Source organism: Chiloscyllium punctatum, chromosome 3, assembly GCF_047496795.1.
Source record: "Chiloscyllium punctatum isolate Juve2018m chromosome 3, sChiPun1.3, whole genome shotgun sequence".
Classification (NCBI taxonomy): Eukaryota; Metazoa; Chordata; class Chondrichthyes; order Orectolobiformes; family Hemiscylliidae; genus Chiloscyllium; species Chiloscyllium punctatum.
The window spans coordinates 152,757,038-152,776,930 of record NC_092741.1 but is presented as its reverse complement, the minus strand read 5'-3'; the positions used below and the strand labels follow the sequence as shown (position 1 = coordinate 152,776,930).

Here is a 19,893-nt window from a genome sequence, read left to right as displayed (position 1 = left end):
TTGTCATGCATGATCTCCCCCTTGTAAAGCCATGCTTACTCTGCTTTGATTATATTTTGCATTCCTAAATGTTCTTCTGTTACATCCTTTAGAGTAAGCTCTAACTTTTTCCTAATGACAGATATTAAGCTAATTGGTCTGTAGTTACCTGTTCTGTACTTCTTTCTTTTTGAATAAGGACATTACATTGGCATTTTCCAATTTTCTGGGAATCTAAGGACTTCCAAAAAAAACATCATTTTGTGGGATGTGGGCATTGCTGGCCGGCCAGCATTAATTGCCCGTCCCTAGTTGCCCCTTGAGAAGGTGGTGGTGAGCTGCCTTCTTGAACTGCTGCAGTCCACCTGCTGTGGGTTGACCCACAATGCCATTAGGGAGGGAATTCCAGGATTTTGATCCAGCAACAGTGAAGGAACGGTGATATATTTCCAAGTCAGAACAGTGAGTGGTTTGGAATGGCAATTGGAGGTGGCGGTGCCCTGGAAGTGGTTGTGGGTTTGGAAGGTGCTGCCTGAGGATCTTTAGTGAATTTCTTGAGAGTATCACATGTGGCAGCTTTCTTTCCACAACAATTTAGTCACAGCAAATAATTGCTGCAGAAAAATAATCAACCATGCATTAATTCTTTTACTAATTTCACTTTCAATGACACTGTCCTCCATCACACCATGCCCATCCACTGAAAGACAAAGGGAGTAGAATATGTTATATCCATTATGGCATTTGGTATTAACTATATTATGATTCATGTTGATGTTTGAGACAGAAAGACATATCAAGGTAAGTAATTATGCGACTTAAATCTGTAACCGTGGAGATAACTTATTAATTATAATACCACACATGCATTCTACTTCATAATTCCACAGGCCATACAATATTACATGTGAATTGTATTGCCTTGCAGACAGATTAAACATTCTGGAATAACATGCATCATAAACTCTCCTACAAATCTGCCACCCACTGAACTTTTTGTTTGTCCTATTTAAATATTAAAGATAATTAATTTGACCAGTGCAGGCAAAATTCATTATAAAACTATGTTTTGATGGTGTCTCCAAACAGTTAACTGCAGAAGTTGTAAGCACTTTGCAGACAGCAATGCTCTTTTATTCCAAGGTTCAGGTAAACAAATGCCCAGAACCTTGAACCCCTAATTCAGGTTTAATCCATAGAAATAGGGAGGTGCAATTAATAATATTTTTAAATAAAAAGGAAACAGCAATTGGTGAAGGTCATTCAATCCATCGAGCCTGTTCCTTCCAGAAACCACTTGTATATTTAACCTATTTTTATAATCTCTGATGGAAAGGTTATGAATAAATATTATTTGATCACTAGGTTTCATCAAGTTCACCATATTCTTGATTGCTTTCTTGTGCAAAAAAACCCACGAGTTGACTTTGGTTTTGTTGTGGTTGGAATTGTGGCCAGATGGATCTCATTGACGATGCAATACTTGATTGGGGTTGTTAACCTTGGCCAATCAGGAAGCCTTAAGTGGTGCGGAAAAAAAACCACAGCTAGTCAGGCAGCATCTGAGGAGCAGGAGAGTCAACGTTTCGAGCATAAGCTCCTCATTCCTGATGAAGAGTTTATGCTCGAAACGTCAATTCTCCTGCTCCTCGGATGCTGCCTGAACTGCTGTGCTTTTCCAGCAACACACTTTTTGACTCTGACTTCCGGCACCTGCTGTCCTCACTTCCTCCTTCCAATCAGGAAACCCAGACTGACAGATATAAATAGGAGGTTCAGAGAGTCTCTTCAGATGAGGTACTGGCTTTGAGCTGGCTGGTCAGAGCCCATGAACTGTACATATGTAAATAAAGGGTGATTTGGTGACAAGATACTTGCCTCTGTGCAGTTATTTCCAGGGTTAAGCTAAGAGCAATGTAGTGCTTGTGGTCTGGATGAAATGTCATACATTAGTCGAGCATCTGACTTCCGATGATCAAAATAACCGGCAATAGAATCACAAAGACCTGGAATTGAATGCCATTTTCAGTAAGGTTGGCCATGAAACTATCATCAGTTATGACTAAAAACCATCTGGTTCACAAATCTCCTTTATGGTGGGCAACGTACCTGATCTGGCGAACATGTGAGTCTAGATCCATAGCAAAGCTGTTGACTCATAACTGCCCTCTGAAATGGCTATGTCTGAAAGAAAGAGGGGTCGATGAAATAATTATGTCCAAGATCATTGCTATGCCCCTTTTTAATCAGCAGATTAAACTGCATAGCTCAGATTGAGTGCATAGTTCTGAGAATTTATAATATCATCTATACGGTAAAATATTAAGTTTAGATTCCCTACAGTGTGGAAACAGGCCCTTTGGCCCAACCAGTCCACACCGACCCTCCGAAGAGTAACCTACCCAGACCCATTTCCCTCTAACTAATGCACCTAACACTATGGGCAATTTAGCATGGCCAATTCACCTAACCTGCACATCTTTGGAGTGTGGGAGGAAACTGGAGCACCCGGAGGAAACCCACGCAGACACGGGGAGAAAATGCAAACTCCACACAGACAGTCCCCTGAGGCTGGAATCAAACCCAGGTCCCTGGTGCTGTGAGCCACCATGATTAAGTCTCTGAATCACCAGAGATATTTGGATGAATTAATCCATTCTGCCTGAAGTGGAATGAATGAATCTTGTCTTTCCTTTGCAGCTTACTGCAAATACAACGTGTTTCCCAGCAGCTTCATGACGTTTTGGATGTGTTTGCAGATTTTCAACGTCACAGCACAGTGATAGATGAATCAACCTTCAAACCCACCAAGACTGGACATAATTGTTTCTGTAATTGGGATTGATAAAATTACCCAATACAACTTCTGGTTCAAGCAGGCAAAGAACAATTTATTTGATGCCAAAGGGGAAAATATGTTTAAATGTTTATGCTTAAATTTTAAACAAGAGCTAATGAAACCGAAGTAGATTGAATTTGTATTGCAAAAATAGGAAAAGATTGCTTGAGAAGAAATTAATGACCATGAATGAAACACATCAACACAACAATACTGCTGAGGCTGTATATAAAATATAACCTCAAGTTTGTTGTTAATTAACAAACAGTGAAATTCAGAAGTGATCTTGGTGGAACATTTTTAGGAGTGGTCACAGCACAGAAACAGATAAGTGACTAGTTTTAAGTGTGACTGTGCTGAAAGTCTGCAGTAGTGAGTAGACTGGGTTCTTTTTTTTTAGATTACTTACAGTGTGGAAACAGGCCCTTTGGCCCAACAAGTCCACACCGCCCCGCCGAAGCGCAACCCACCCATACCCCTACACCTACATCTACTCCTTACCTAACACTACGGGCAATTTAGCATAGCTCAGATTGAGTGCATAGTTCTGAGAATTTATAATATCATCTATACGGTAAAATATTAAGATTAGATTCCCTACAGTGTGGAAAAAGGCCCTTTGGCCCAACCAGTCCACACCAACCCTCCGAAGAGTAACCTACCCAGACCCATTTCCCTCTAACTAATGCACCTAACACTACGGGCAATTTAGCCTGGCCAATTCACCTGACCAATCTTTGGACTGTGGGAGGAAACCGGAGCACCCGGAGGAAACCCACGCAGACACAGGGAGAACGTGCAAACTCCACACAGTCAGTCGCCTGAGGTGGGAATTGAACCCGTGTCTCTGGCGCTGTGAGGCAGCAGTGCTAACCACTGTGCCACCGTGCCGCCCACAAATAGGATTGTATGCTTTCTTGATTGTATGCTTTATTGAGATATGTCTCTTGATTAAACGTAAACATATAAGCATCGAGTATTAAGTTAACCTGGAGCAGTGTTTTGTAGAAGAATAGGGTGGTGCTATTTTCTGGGTCTGCAGACTGGAAGAAGCAAAAATGTCTTTTAGTAGAGTGATATGGTATTCTAGTCGAAGTTTAGGGAGAGTTTATGTGTTGCTGAGGATTATATCTGCAATAAATGTCGTCAGTTGCGAATCCTGTCAGATCAAATGGATCAGTTGGAGCAACAGAGGCAATGAGGAATATAAAAGAACAAGAGGGTGTGATGGATGGCAGTCATAGGAAGGGAGAAAAGTCACAGATACAGCCACATAGATGGGTTAACTCCAGGAAAGGTAAGAAAGGTAGGCACATAGTGCAGGGGTCTTCTGTGGCTACCGACATTTCAAACAAGTATGCTGTTTTTGAAAATGTAGGAAGTGATGGATTCTTGGGGGAATGTTGCACAAACAGCCAAGTTTCTGGTATCGAGACTGGCTTCAATGCAATGAGGGGTTCGTCGGGTTCCGAGAAATCAATTGTGTTAGGGAACTCACTAGTCAGGGGCACAGACAGATGTTTCTGTGGCCAGCAGTGAAAAATCAGAGTGGTGTGTTGCTTTCCTGGTGTCAGGACCAAGGATGTCTCAGAGAGGGTGCAGAATGTTCTCGAGGGGGAGAGGAGCCAGTAAGAGGTTATTGTTCACATTGGAACCAACAACATAGGAGGGGAAAAGGTTGACATGCTGAAAGGGGAATATAGATAGTTAGGCAGGAATTTAAAAGGAGACCCTCGAAAGTAGTAATATCTGTATTACTTCTGGTGCTACGAGCTAGTGAGGGTAAGAAGAGGAGAATAGAGCAGATGAATACATGGCTGAAGAGCTGATGTGTGGGAGAAGGATTCACATTTTTGGATCATTGGACTCTCTTCTGGGGTAGAAGTGACCTGTACAAGAAGGACGATTGCACCTGAATTGGAAGGGGACTAATATACTGGCAGGGAGATTTGTTGAGATGCTCAGGAGGATTTAAACTATTAAGGTGGTGGGGGGGGCAGTATGGAGGGGAACCAGGGACATCAATCTGAGACTGGTACAGTTGAGAAAAGAAGTGAGTCAAACAGTCAGGGTAGGCAGGGACAAAGCAGAAAACAAGGTAGGACTGATAAATTAAACTGTATTTATTTCAATGCAACAGGCCTAACAGGGAAGGCAGATGAACTCAGGGCATAGTTAGGAACATGGGACTGGGATATCATAGCAATTACAGACACATGGCTCAGGGATGGGCAGGACTGGCAGCTTAATGTTCCAGGATACAAATGCTGCAGGAAGGATAGAAAGGGAGGCAAGAGAAGAGGGGGAGTGGATGGGGGCGTGGAATTTTTGGTAAAGGATAGCATTACAGTTATGCTGAGGGAGGATATTCCCGGAAAAACACCCAGGCAAGTTATTTGGGTTGAACTGAGAAATAAGAAAGGGATGATCACCTTATTGGGATTGTATTATAGACCCCCCAATAGTCAGAGGGAAATTGAGAAACAAATTTGTCAGGGGATTTCAGTTATCCGTAAGAATAATAGAGTGGTTCTGGTAGGGGATTTTAACTTTCCAGACACATACTGGGACTGCCATAGTGTAAAGAGTTTAGATGGAGAGGAATTTGTTAAAAGTGCACAAGAAGGATTTCTGATTCAGCATATGGATGTACCTACAAGACAAGGTACAAAACTTGACCAACTCTTGGGACATAAGGCAGGGCAGGTGACTGAGGTGTCAGTGGGGGAGCACTTTGGGGCCAGCGACCATAATTCTATTAGCTTTAAAATAGTGATGAAAAAGGATAGACCAGATCTAAAAGTTGAAGTTCTAAATTGGAGAAAGGCCAATTTTGACGGTATTAGGCAAGAACTTTCAAAAGCTGACTGGGGGCAGATGTTCGCAAGTAAAGGGATGGCTGGAAAATGGGAAGCCTTCAGAAATGAGATAATGAGAATCCAGAGAAAGTATATTCCTGTTAGGGTGAAAGGGAAGACTGGTAGATATAGGGAATGCTGGATGACTAAAGAAATTGAGGGTTTGGTTAAGAAAAAGAAGGAAGCATATGCTAGGTATAAACAGAATAGATAAAGTGAATCCTTAGAAGAGTATAAAGGCAGTAGGGATACACTTAAGAGGGAAATCAGGAGGGCAAAAAGGGGACATGAGATAGCTTTGGCAAATAGAGTTAAGGAGAATAGAGTCATAGAGTCATAGAGATGTACAGTATGGAAACAGACCCTTCGGTCCAATCCATCCATGCCGACCAGATATCCCAACCTAATCTAGTCCCACTTGCCAGCACCCGGCCCATATCCCTCCAAACCCTTCCTATTCATATTGCCATCCAAAGGATTTTTACAAATACATTAGGGACAAAAGGGTAACTAGGCAGAAAATATGGGCCCTCAATGATCAGCAAGGCGGCCTTTGTGTGGAGCCGCAGGAGATGGAGGAGACACCAGATGAGTATTTTGCATCAGTATTTACTGTGGAAAGGGACATGGAAGATATAGATTGTAGGGAAATAGATGGTGACATCTTGAAAAATGTCCATATTGCGGAGGAGGAAGTGCTGGATGCCTTGAAACACATAAAAGTGGATATATCTCCAGGACCTAATCAGGTGTACCCTCGTACACTGTGGGAAGCTAATGGAGTGATTGCTGGGCCTCTTGCTGAGATATTTGCAACATCGATAGTCACAGGTGAGGTGCCGGAAGATGGAGGTTGGCTAACGTGATGTCACTATTTAAGAAAGTTGGTAAGGACAAGCCAGGGAACTATAGACCAATGAGCTTGATGTCAATGGTGGGCAAGTTGTTGGAGGGAATCCTGAGGGACAGGATATACATGTATTTGGAAAAGCAAGGACTGATTAGGAATAGTCAACATGGCTTTGTGTGTGGGAAATCATGTCTCACAAACTTGATTGAGCTTTTTAAAGAAATAACAAAAAGGATTGATGAGGAAAGTGGGGTAGATGTGATCTATATGGACTTCAGTAAGGCATTCAACCAGGTTCCCCATGGGAGACTGATTGGCAAGGTTACATCTCATGGAATATAGGGACAACTAGCCATTTGGATACAGCACTGGCTCAAAGGTAGAAGATAGAGGGTAGTGGTGGAGGGTTGTTTTTCAGACTGGAAGCCTATGACCGATGGAGTGCCACAAGGATCGATGATGGGTCAACTACTTTTATATAAATTATTTAGATGTGCGTATAAGAGGAATAATTAGTAAGTTTTCAGATGACACCAAAGTTGGGGGTGTAATGGACAGCGAAGAAGGTTACCTCAGATTACAACAGCATCTGGACCAGATGGGCCAATGGGCTGAGAAGTGGCAGATGGAGTTTAATTTAGATAAATGTGAGGTGCTGTATTTTGGGAAAGCAAATCTTAGCAGGACTTATACACTTAATGGTAAGGTCCTAGGGAGTGTTGCTGAACAAAGAAACCTTGGAGTGCAGGTTCATAGCTCCTTGATGGTGGAGTTGCAGGTAAATAGGATAGTGAAGAAGGCATTTGGTACACGTTCTTTTATTGGTCAGAGTATTGAGAACAGGAGTTGGGAGGTCATGTTGCGGCTGTACAGGACATTGGTTAGGCCACTGTTGGAATATTGCATGCAATTCTGGCCTTCTTCCTATCGGAAAGATGTTGTGAAACTTGAAAGTGTTCAGAAAAGACTTACAAGGATGTTGCCAGGGTTGGAGGATTTAATCTATAGGGAGAGGCTGAATAGGCTGGGACTGTTTTCCCTCAGAGGCTGAGGGATGACCTTACAGAGGTTTATAAAATCATGAGGGGCATGGATAGGGTAAATAGGCAAAGTCTTTTCCCCGGGGTCGGGGAGTCTAGAACTACAGGGCATAGGTTTAGGGTGAGGGGGTAAGATATAAAAGAGACCTAAGGGACCGAAGGGTTTGTTTCTGTGCTGCACATCTCTATGACTCCATGACTCTATATTTGAACACGGGATAATTTTAAAAGAAAGAAACATGAAGCATAATTAAGCAAGGTATTTTTGAGAAAAATATTTGTATATTACTTGTAAGAAAGAAAAAAACTAGCAGAGTTGGGAAATGCTTCAATTTGGAAATGCAGTAATATTTGATTTAAAGATATTATGAAAACATATTTTAAAAATTACACTGGACAGTAACTTTTCTACCGAGCACCTGAATCAGATAGAATGGTAATTCATTCAGAATAAAAGAATAATGACAGGGAAAAAAAGCAACACAGCAGCAATTGGGAATGACACACCTTCAATGTAGTGAAATGGGAAAGTGTAGATGAAATTACTTATTAACAGAATTATCTTGTGCCCTTGAATATCAGTTTTTTTTAAGAGAACTGAATTGGCAACCATCTAGAACATTGGGACCAAGTGGGGATGGAGTGGGTGGGGGAGGGGGGATATATCCCCCCCAAACCCAACTTTTGATCTTTAAAAGAAACCATCTGTAAGTTAAAAATGTGTTTTATCATCTTGGAATACTGTTGCAAGCCTGCAAAAATGATTGTTACACCTGTAGTAATTGACAATGAGGGAATGCACGGTTAAAATGCACGCATGAACAGCTCTTAGCATCGTATGCCTACTTGACAAAATGGTTATTGTATCCTGAACAGCATGAAAACATATTTCAAATGATAATCTGTGAAGAAACTAACATTAAAATAATCGAAGCGGTATCAATAACAGACAGTGAAAAATCAAAAAATGAATTTTGGATTTGGGCAATTGGAGACAAAGGGAAAAAAATTTAGAAAAATCCACAAGCTAAGTGATGTTGAATTAAATCCATAAATAATCTATTGTTGTAATTTAGTGTATCATAAACAGTTAAACATGAGCCAAAGTCCTCAAAGGATGATAATATATTTTCAATGTCGGATGAGAGACAGAAATCCTATCAACTTGATGCAAGGAAAAAGGAAAGCGAGGAACAGAGAGATATCAGGGAGAGGTTTTTGCCCTATTTGGAAGCTGATCTTTTGCTTCCAACCTACGGAGACTATGATAAAGAGTCACTGCTTGCCCTCTGTGCCCATACATAACACCACAGACTAAGGTAAATACCTGCATGCAGAATGAAGGAATTTGGAATCCTGTGTCCACTTCTGGTCTCCTTCTTGTAGGAAGGACATTATTAAGCTGGGGAAGGTTCAGAAAAGATTTACCAAGATGTTGTCGGGAATGAAGAATTTGAGATGTAAAAATAAGCTGCATAGGCTGGGATATTTTTTCACTAGAAGGTAGGAGTTGAAGGGTGACCTTAGAATATCCTTTATTGTCATGTGCATTCAATATAAAATACAATGAAAAGTGTGCACTATCACTTGTACATAAACACCATTCACAGAACAAAATAATTTAAAGAGAGCCCAACGTTTCCTTCTCTCCTGCTACAACATACCGCCATCATTGTTTCACTCTGGGCTACACCAGCCCACACCGTCCCCCAGAGAGAGTGTCCCACTCCGGGCTACACCAGCCCACACCGTCCCCCAGAGAGAGTGTCCCACTCTGGGCTACACCAGCCCACACCATCCCCCAGAGAGAGTGTCCCACTCTGGGCGACACCAGCCCACACCATCCCCCAGAGAGAGTGTCCCACTCTGGGCTACACCAGCCCACACCGTCCCCCAGAGAGAGTGTCCCACTCTGGGCTACACCAGCCCACACCATCCCCCAGAGAGAGTGTCCCACTCCGGGCTACACCAGCCCACACCGTCCCCCAGAGAGAGTGTCCCACTCTGGGCTACACCAGCCCACACCGTCCCCCAGAGAGAGTGTCCCACTCCGGGCTACACCAGCCCACACCGTCCCCCAGAGAGAGTGTCCCACTCTGGGCTACACCAGCCCACACCATCCCCCAGAGAGAGTGTCCCACTCCGGGCTACACCAGCCCACACCGTCCCCCAGAGAGAGTGTCCCACTCCGGGCTACACCAGCCCACACCGTCCCCCAGAGAGAGTGTCCCACTCTGGGCTACACCAGCCCACACCGTCCCCCAGAGAGAGTGTCCCACTCCGGGCTACACCAGCCCACACCGTCCCCCAGAGAGAGTGTCCCACTCCGGGCTACACCAGCCCACACCGTCCCCCAGAGAGAGTGTCCCACTCCGGGCTACACCAGCCCACACCATCCCCCAGAGAGAGTGTCCCACTCCGGGCTACACCAGCCCACACCATCCCCCAGAGAGAGTGTCCCACTCCAGGCTACACCAGCCCACACCATGCCGTGGCCAGGGGCCCACTCCATGTGGAAGTGAGAGTCCTGCTCCAGATTTCCCAGACTGACCAAGCGTCTCTGCAGCCGCGGTGCCCCTGAGAACACCAGCACCGCTCCAGAGCCCATTGGAGCTGCCTCCTGCTATAGAGATCTCTGTATCAGGTACGTTTGAGGAAGAAAAATGGGTGAAAGGAAAAAGAAAGAAGAAAAATGGAGACAAGGAGGACAAGCCTGGGCACTGGATCCCAAACACTGTGCCCTCTGCCATTGCAATCCTGATGAAGTTATTGAGAATTATAAAATCATAAGGGGCATAGGTAAAGTGAATGGCAGGTGTCATCTCCCTAGGGTGGAGGGGTTCCAAACTAGGAGGCATATTTTTAAAATGAGAGGAGAAAGATTTAAAAAAGAAACGATGGACAACATTTTTCCACAGAGAGTGGTTAGTGCGTGGAATGACCTTCCTGTGGAAGTGTTAAATGTGAGTATAGTTACAACATTGAGAAGACATTTGGACAAGTATATGAATATGAAACATTTGGAGGGATACGGGACAAGTGCAGGTGGGGGGGGGGGCTTGTTTATTTTGGGATTATGGTTGGCATGAATTGGTTGGACTGAAGGGTCTGTTTCAGTGCTGTATGACACCTTGACTCTATGACTCGATGAGTCATTTAACAGCTGTGTCTCAATTTGGTCATCCAGTGCTCCCCTTGTCTCTAAGACTAAGATCAATCCTAAATATGACCATTAACTCAGAAAGATTATCTGGTTAAAATGGCTGATTGAACAAAGGAAAAGAAGAAGGAATTCAAAAGAGCATGTCTGAATTGACTTGGTATATAATTTCATTCAGATCCTGATGGCTGAGGAAGTTGTCCTTCTGTTTAGTAGCTTGACAATGTGTGATGTTAACTATTCTAATAGGTCTATTACATTGCCTGCAACATGTAATCAAGAAATTGGTGAACTGAATTTGTACCTTAGAAACAAACAGATTAATTAAGTTGCGAGAAGTCAACAAGAATGTTTCTTTCTCAAAAGGGGGACAGTTGAAAAATGGAGCCCTTGACACACTGAATTTTCCTAGTATTGACTGTGCAGCATGAGATTTCATTTAATAGCTATTACAGCAGGAATGGGAATCAGCTTAGCTCAGTAGGGTGGATTGTCGGTTTACAGAGCAGTGTGATGTCAACAGCATGGGTTCCATTCCTATCACTGGTTTGAGGTTACCATGAAGGGCTCTCATTCTCAACCTCTTGTCTTGCCTGAGGTCTGGTGGCCCTTAGGTTAAATCACCACCAGTAGCTTCCCTATGGTCCGGTAAGACTATGGCAACATAACAACAGCAGGAATTAATTTTCTAAAATTTTAGCATGGAGAAACAAAAGGGAATAATTACAAAAAACATGGAGATCAGGAAGTGCATTGAACTTGCACCAACAAATACTTGGTGCCATATTATCGGTGCATTGCTTTCAAAACCAAAAGGTTTTGTCCTTATAAAGAATGAAAACTAACATCCGAATGGAGCTAGGCACAGGAACAATGATCACTCACCAGCAGGAACAGCTGCCCCATGGTCATTGGTCAAAAGGGTTCAGGCAATTGATTCACACAGAGAAAGTAACCACACCCCACTACCCCCCCCAAAAAAAACCCAATAGTAAGCACTCAGAGACAAAGGGGAGTTCATATAGAGGAGTGCTGAGTGAGGAAGCCTTAGCCAGCAGCCCTGAGGGAACAATCCCCATCAGTCAGACCTCAGGGGACAATGTAACGTCAAGCAGAATGAAGGAGAAGAGGAGAAGGATCAAGGAAAGAGGTCTCTGAGACCTTGGTGAGAGAGAGAGAGAGGGATGCTACTTCCATAATATTAATGAGACCCACACATTAACAGCTTGTTCCTATCCCCCAATGTTCTTCATCTAATTACCAAATGTAACATATCTAACTGCTGCTTCAGAACAAACTATCAGAAAATTATAACAAATCATCAACTTTTAGGTGACTGTGATTGCCCTAAACCCAACACTAGTAAACCATTCTGTTCAAGGGCAGTTAGGAATAGGTAACAAATACTGGATCTGCCAAAAATGCCCACGTGGAACATAGAACATAGAAAAGTACAGCACAAAACACAACCTTTGACCCATGATGTTGTTCCGAGGATTAATCCTAATCTAAAATAAAATAACCTAACCCACAGACCCCTCAATTCACTGCTTTCCATGTGCATGTCCAGCAGTCGCTAAAAAGTCCCTAATGACTCTGCTTCCACCACCACCGTTGGCAACACATTCCATGCATTCACAACTCTGCATAAAGAATCTACCTCTGGCGTCTCCTCTATATCTTTCTCTTAAGATCTTAAAACTATGAACCCTTGTGCCCTGGGAAGAAGTTTCTGGCTATTGACTATATCCATACCTCTCCTTACCATGTACACCTCGATCAGGTCACCTCTCTTCGTCCTCCTCTCCAGAGAAAAAAGTCCAAGCTTAGTCAACCTTTCTTTATAAGGCAAGCCCTCCAGTCCAGGCAGCATCCTGGTAAACCTTCTTTCTACCCTCTCCAAAGCCTCTGTACCTTTCCTATAGTAAGGCGGCCAGAACTGGACACAATATTCCAAGTGTGGTCTCACCAGGGACTTGTAGAGCTGCAGCAAAACCTTGCAGCTCTTAAACTTGATCCCCTTGTTTATGAAAGCCAAGACACCATACGCTATCTTAACAACCCTATCCAATTGGGTGGCAATTTTGAAGGATCTATGTACTTGAACACTAAGATCCTTCTGTTCCTCCACACTGCCAAGAATCCAGTCTTTAATCCTATATTCAGCATTCAAGATCGACCTTCCAAAATGCATCATTTTGCATTTATCCAGATTGTACTCCATCTGCCATTTCTCAGCCCAGCTCTGCATCCTGTCTATGTCGCGCTGTAGACTGCAACAACCCTCAATACTGTCAACAGCACCTCCAAAATTTGTGTCACCTGCAAATTTACTAACCCTACCCTCAACCTCCTCATCCATGTCATTTATTAAAAACTACAAAGAGTAGAGGCCCAAGAACAGATCCCTGTGGGACTCCACTCAACACTGACCTCCAGGCAGAATACTTTCCATCTATGCTCTGCCTCTGTCAGCCAACTAATTCTGAATCCAGATAGCCAAATCTCGCTGCATTCCATACCTCCTGATATTATGAAAGAGCCTTCCATAGGGAATCTTATCAAATGCCTAGCTGAAGTCCACATACACTACATCCACTGCTCAACCTTCATCGGCCTGTCTTGTCATCTCCACAAAGAACTCAATAAATTTGGTTAGGCATGACCTGCCCTTCACAAAGCCATGCTGACTGCCATTAATCACACTATGCTTTTCCAAATACTCATAAATCGTATTCCTCAGAATTCTTTCCAAAACCTTGCTGACCACAGACATAAGGCTGACTGGTCTGTAATTGCTAGGGATTTCCCTATTACCCTTCTTGAAAAGAGGAACAACATTCGCCTCCCTCCAATCTTCCAGTTCAACTCCCATGGAAAGTGAGGAACAAAGATCTTCGCCAGAGGCTTAGCAACCTCCTTTCTCGTTTCCTGGAACAGCCTAGGATAAATCTGGTCTGGCCCTGGGGACATATCAATCTTAATATTTGCCAAAATTTCCAGTATATCAACTTCATCAATCTTGATCTGGTCAAGCCTATTTCCAAGCTCCTCAAAGTTTTCATTCACAACAAGGTCCCTTTCCTGAGTGAAAACTGAAACAAAAAACTCACTTAGGGCTTCCCCTACCTGCTCAGACTTCTTGCACAAATTTGCTATGCTATCCCTGATCAGCCCTACCTTCTCCCTGATCATTCTCTTATTCTTCACGTATGAGTAAAATGCCTTTGGGTTCTCCCTAATCCTCCCTGCCAAGCCTTTCTTGTGCCCCCTCCTCGCTCTCCTCAATCCATTTCTGAGCTCCTTTCTAGCAAGCCTGTAATCCCCTAAAGCTGTGCTAGATCCTTGATTCCTCCACCTTACGTAAGCTGTTTCTTCCTTTTGACAAGAAGCTCCTCTGTTCTCGCCATCCAAGGCTCCTTCGTCTTACCCCTCCTTACCTGTCTCAGAGGAACAAATTTGTGCATGGCTCACAACAACTGCTTCTTAAATAGTCTCCACGTGTCTGCTATGCCTTTCCTGTGGAACAATTGCTTCCAATCTGTATTTTCTAACTCCTGTCAGATAGCGTCATTGTTTCCTTTTCCCCAATTAAATATCTTCCCTCAGTAACTGCTCCTTTCCCACTCCAAGGTTATGGTAAATGTGAGGCAGTTGTAGTCACTGTCACCAAAGTGTGCCCCAACCACGAGATCTGACACCTGTCCTGGCTCATTGCCAAGCACCAAATCCAAGATGTCCTCTCCCCTTGTCAGTCTGTCTACATACTGAGTAAGGAAACCCTCCTGAACACACCTGACAAAAACGGCTCCATCCAAACCATCTGCACTAAGGAGGTTCCGGTCGATATTAGGAAAGTTGAAGTCACCCATAACAACAACCCTGCTACATCTGCATTCTTCCAAAATCTGCCGGCCTATGAGTTCTTCAATTTCATGCAAGAATAAAGAAACAAAATGTAGGGGTACATTTCTGATTGGGTTGCCATGTCAATTCTTAGCGAAGACAAATGGAACTAACTTGTAAATAACCAAAACGTGAAAACAAAACAAAAAAGCTCCATAAATTCACATTTTTAGCCGTCAATATATAACAGAACCAAAATAGTAAACAATATTCTTATAAGAAACATAAAAACCTTTATTTTCAATGGTTAACAAAAGTAATTATTAAAACTGATATTTTCACACAAATGCAATTTGAAATTTAGAAATACACTTTCCACAGTGATGCAAACCCTTGTATATTTTGATTGTGGACAAAAAACCCGTAAGAAATGGAAATAACTGCAGAAAATGAACTCGAAAAATTGATTGTGCACTGAAGATAAAAAAGACAACAATTCAAGATCAGTCAATTAGCAGATAACCTGAGTAGTGATGAGACCTAAACATAAGAACATAAGAACTAGGAGCAGGAGTAGGCCATCCAGCCCTTCAAACCTACTCCGTTCCTCAATAACATCACGGCTGATCTTTTGGTGGACTCAGTTCCACTTACCTGTGTTTTCACCATTTCCCTTCATTCCTTTATTTTTCAAAAAAATATCTACCTTAGCTTTAAAAGCAATTACTGAAGTAGTGTCAACTACTTCCCTGGGCGGGAATACCATAGATTAACCACCTTCTGGGTGAAGAAGTTCCTTCTCAGTTCAGGTCTAAATCTGTTTCCTCTAATCTTGAGGCCATGCCCTCTTGTCCTCGTCTCACCTACCTGTGGAAACATCCTCTCTATTTCTATTTTATTGATTCCCTTCATAATTTTGTGTGTTTCTATAAGATTCCCCCCTCATTCTTCTGAATTTCAATGAATATAGTCCCAATCTACTGAGTTTCTCCTCATAAGCCAACCCCTCAACTCTAGTGAACCTCCTCTGCACTCCCTCCAGTGCCAGTACATTCTTTCTCAAGTAAGGAGATCAAAACTGTACACAGTACTCCAGGTGTGGCCTCACCAGCACCCTGTACAGCTGCAACATAACCTCCCTGTTTTTAAACTCAATCCCTTTAGCAATGAAGGACTAAATTCCATTTGCCTTCCTAATTACCTGTTGTACCTGCAGACCAACCTTCTGTGATTCATGCACAAGGACACCCAGGTCCCTCTGCAAATCAGCATGTTGCAACCTTTTACCATTCAAGTAAAAATCTTTTTTACTGTTATTCCTACCAAAATGTATGACTTCACATTTATTAACATTGCATTCCATCTGCCAGACCTTTGCCCACTCACTCAATGTATCTATGTTCTTCTACAAAGTTTCACAAGCCTCTGCACACTTTTCTGTGCCATTCATCTTAGTGTCATTGGCAAATTTTGACACCATACTCACAGTCCCCAACTCCAAATCATCGATGTAAATTGTAAATAATTGTAGGCCCAACACCGATCCTTAAGGCATACCACTAGTCACTGATTGCCGGCCAGAATAGCGTCATTTATCCCCACTCTTTGCTTCCTGTCAGTCAACCAATCCTCTATCCACACTAATACTCTACCCCTAACACCATGCATCCTTATGCAGCAGCCTCATCTGTGGCACCTTGCCAAAGGCCTTTTGGAAATCTAGATACACCACATCCACTGGGTCCCCATTGTCCACCTTGCTTGAAATGTCTTCATAGAATTCCAAAAGATTTGTGAAGCATGACCTGCCCTTCATGAACCCATGCTGCGCCTGTACAATGGGATAATTTATTTCGAGATGCCTTGCTATTTCTTCCTTGATAATAGACTCAAGCATCTTCCCCACTATAGAGGTTAAGCTCACTGGTCTATACTTTCTCATCTTTTGTCTATTTCCCCTTTTAAACAGTGGTGTCACATTTGCTAAACAGAAAGTATACTAGAAATATTCATAGCAGCATCTGTAGAGTCAGGAACAGAGTTTCAGGTTAATGATCCAGCTTCAGCAGAGGTGAGTTATTTCATTGATTGAATACATGAGACAGAGTCCATGACAGTCTGGAAAGAATGAGATCAATGAGCCAAATTGCATTTACTTGTACTGGATTTTCTTAAGTTTTGACATTGTGCAAAGGCCAATGACAAATCCAAATCAAAACTGTGACAATAATATTCTTTATGATCCATAACCATCTTCTTGGGGCCAGAGGGCCCCCCACAAAACAGTGATTAAAGAATCCTTTGATATAAATCACAAGAGAAAACCAGAGAAGCAGTGTATACATCAGTACGCTTAAAGCAGCTAATCAGACCCGCTTGTTCCCCTTATAATAAAACAAAAAAAATAGGATGCAAGTGATAAATACATGTAAAAATGTTCTCTTCTGTAAAATCCAAGTCAGATGAAATAGGGGCCAAATTGTATCATGCTTTGGTCAGACTAACTTGGAATGCACTGTCTACCTTTAAACATCAGGAAACGAGGGAGACAGATATTCAGTGTAGAAACCAATGCAGGGAATAGTCAGAGACTGACTGATAGTGGGTGAAGTTGTGAGAAAATATAAAGGAACTCAGACACATACAGCACTGAAGGAGCTATATGGCCCACAGTGTCCACGCCAACCAATAAAGACCTGACTACACAGGCCCTATTTTCCAGCTTTTGGCCCATAGCCCTCCAGGATGTGGCGACACATCTGAACACTTCAGTAAGACATTGACAAGGTTCCCCATGGGAGACTGATTAACAAGGTTAGATCTCATGGAATACAGGGAGAACCATCCATTTGGATACAGAACTGGCTCAAAGGTAGAAGACAGAGGATGGTGGTGGAGGGTTGTTTTTCAGACTGGAGGCCTGTGACCAGTGGAGTACCACAAGGATCGGTGCAGGGCCCTCTACTTTTTGACATTTACATAAATGATTTGGATACGAGCATAAGAGGTACAGTTAGTAAGTTTGCAGATGACACCAAAATTGGAGGTGTAGTGGACAGCAAAGAGGGTTACCTCAGATCACAATAGGATCTGAACCAGATGGGCCAATGGGCAGATGGAGTTTAATTCAGATAAATGTGAGCTGCTGCATTTTGGGAAAGCAAATCTTAGCAGGATTTATACACTTAATGGTAAGGTCCTCAGAAGTGTTGCTGAACAAAGAGACCTTGGAGTGCAGGTTCATAGCTCCTTGAAAGTGGAGTCGCAGGTAGATAGGATAGTGAAGGCGGCGTTTGGTATGCTTTTCTTTATTGGTCAGAGTACTGAGTACAGGAGTTGGGAGGTCATGTTGCAGCTATACAGCTATTGGTTAGGCCACTGTTGGAATATTGCATGCAATTCTGGTCTCCTTCCTATCGGAAAGATGATGTAAAACTTGAAAGGATTCAGAAAAGATTTCCAAGGATGTTGCCAGGGTTGGAGGATCTGAGATACAGGGAGCGGCTGAATAGACTGGGGCTGTTTTCCCTGGCGCGTCAGAGGCTGAGGGGTGACCTTATAGAGGTTTATAAAATTATAAGGGGCATGGATAGGATAAATAGACAAAGTCTTTTCCCAGGGGTCGGAGAGTCCAGAACTAGAGGGCATAGGTTTAGGCTGAGAGGGGAAAGATATAAAAGAGATCTAAGGGGCAACTTTTTCACGCAGAGGGTGGTACACGCATGGAATGAGCTGCCAGAGGATGTGGTGGAGGCTGGTACAATTGCAACATTTAAGAGGCATTTGGATGGGTATATGAAGAGGAAGGGTTTGGAGGGATATGGGCTGGGTGCTGGCAGGTGGGACTAGATTGGGCTGGGATATCTGGTCAGCATGGACGGATTGGACCGAAGGGTCTGTTTCCATGCTGTACATCTCTATGATTCTATGAGTCTATATCATTACTGCTCAGACATTGAGAGTTTCTGATTCAACCACTCTTTTAGGGACTGAGCTCTAGATTACCAGCATCCGCTAAGTTAAAAAAAATTCTTCAATGTTCCTCTTCAACATCTTATTTTAAATGTATGCCCCTTGGTTAGTTACCCCTTTACCAATGGAAAAAGTGCCTTCCTATTCACCCTATGTATCCCTCTCATAATTATATAGACCTCTCTCAGGTCCCCTTTCAACTTTCTCTGCTCCTTAAAAACAACCCCGGCCTATTCAATAGTTCCTCTTGGTTCAGCGACCCAGGCTCAGGCAACAACCTGGTGAACCTCTTCTGTAACCTCACTATTGTAATCACATCCTTCCTATAATGATGAGACCAGAACTGCACATAGTTCTCTAACTGTGGCCTAATTTTATATTGTTCCAGTATAACATCCATGCTCTTACATTCTATGCCTTGGCCAATAAGTATCTCATATACCTCCTTAATCATCCAGCTACCCACTTTACTAGCTTCAGGGACCTGTGGCTATGCATACCAATTCATTTATTAGTATTAGAACATCGGACAAGCTTCAGTACCTTCCAGATTCCTACTATTCATATTAGAATATAGGACATTCGTAAGAAGAACAATCATAGCACGTATTAGAACCCCTTCCCATGTTAATCCTCTCCAATTACCTCACCTTTTTCTGAGTTGAGTTCCATTTGCCACAGCTCTACTCATCTGACCATTTTGCTGATATTCTCTGTCTACTCTACTTACCAATTTTTGTGACATCCACAAACTTCTCGATCATATCCTCTACATTTAAATCCAAGTCATTAATGTATACCACAATAGCAAGACCAAAGCACTGGAAACCCATGGAAACAGACTTCCAGTCACAGTAACATTCCTGCAGCTCAGCTAATTTTAAATCCAATGAGCCACTTTTCCTTTGGATCCCACAGGCTATTACTTGGTGACTAGTCTGCTGTGAGAGTCTTCATCAAAGGCCTGGGTAAAGTCCACGTAGACCACATCAAATGTACTATCCTCATTGGGTTACTGTTTATCTCCTCAAAACATTTGATCAAATTTGTTAAACAGGACCTTCCTGTAACAAATCAATGCTGACTATCCCTGCTTAGTCTGTGTCTCTCCAAGTAAGGATGTATCTGTTCCTCCTAATTCTTTCCAATAACCTTCCCACCATCAAAGTTGGACTGACTGACTTGCAATCTATAACTTCCTCCATCTTTTTAATAATGGAACAACATTAGCAACCCTCCACTCCTCTGGCACTTGACCTGTATCTGGAAAGCTGAGTCTGCTGGGCCTAAAGACCTCCCTGTGTAACTGGATCCTGGAATTCCTGGCTGGGAGACCTCAGTCAGTCTGA

General features: G+C 42.9%; 1 protein-coding gene across 1 annotated transcript in view; it reads right to left on the bottom strand.

Moving 5' to 3' along the window:
* Positions 1-2,146, bottom strand: part of LOC140466829 (uncharacterized) — a 55,221-nt gene extending 53,075 nt beyond the window's left edge. Inside the window, exon 1 of the mRNA XM_072562525.1 lies at positions 2,089-2,146. The gene's annotated coding sequence lies outside the window, so the exon portion shown is untranslated. The remainder of the gene's footprint in view (positions 1-2,088) is intronic.
* Positions 2,147-19,893: the final 17,747 nt, after the last annotated feature.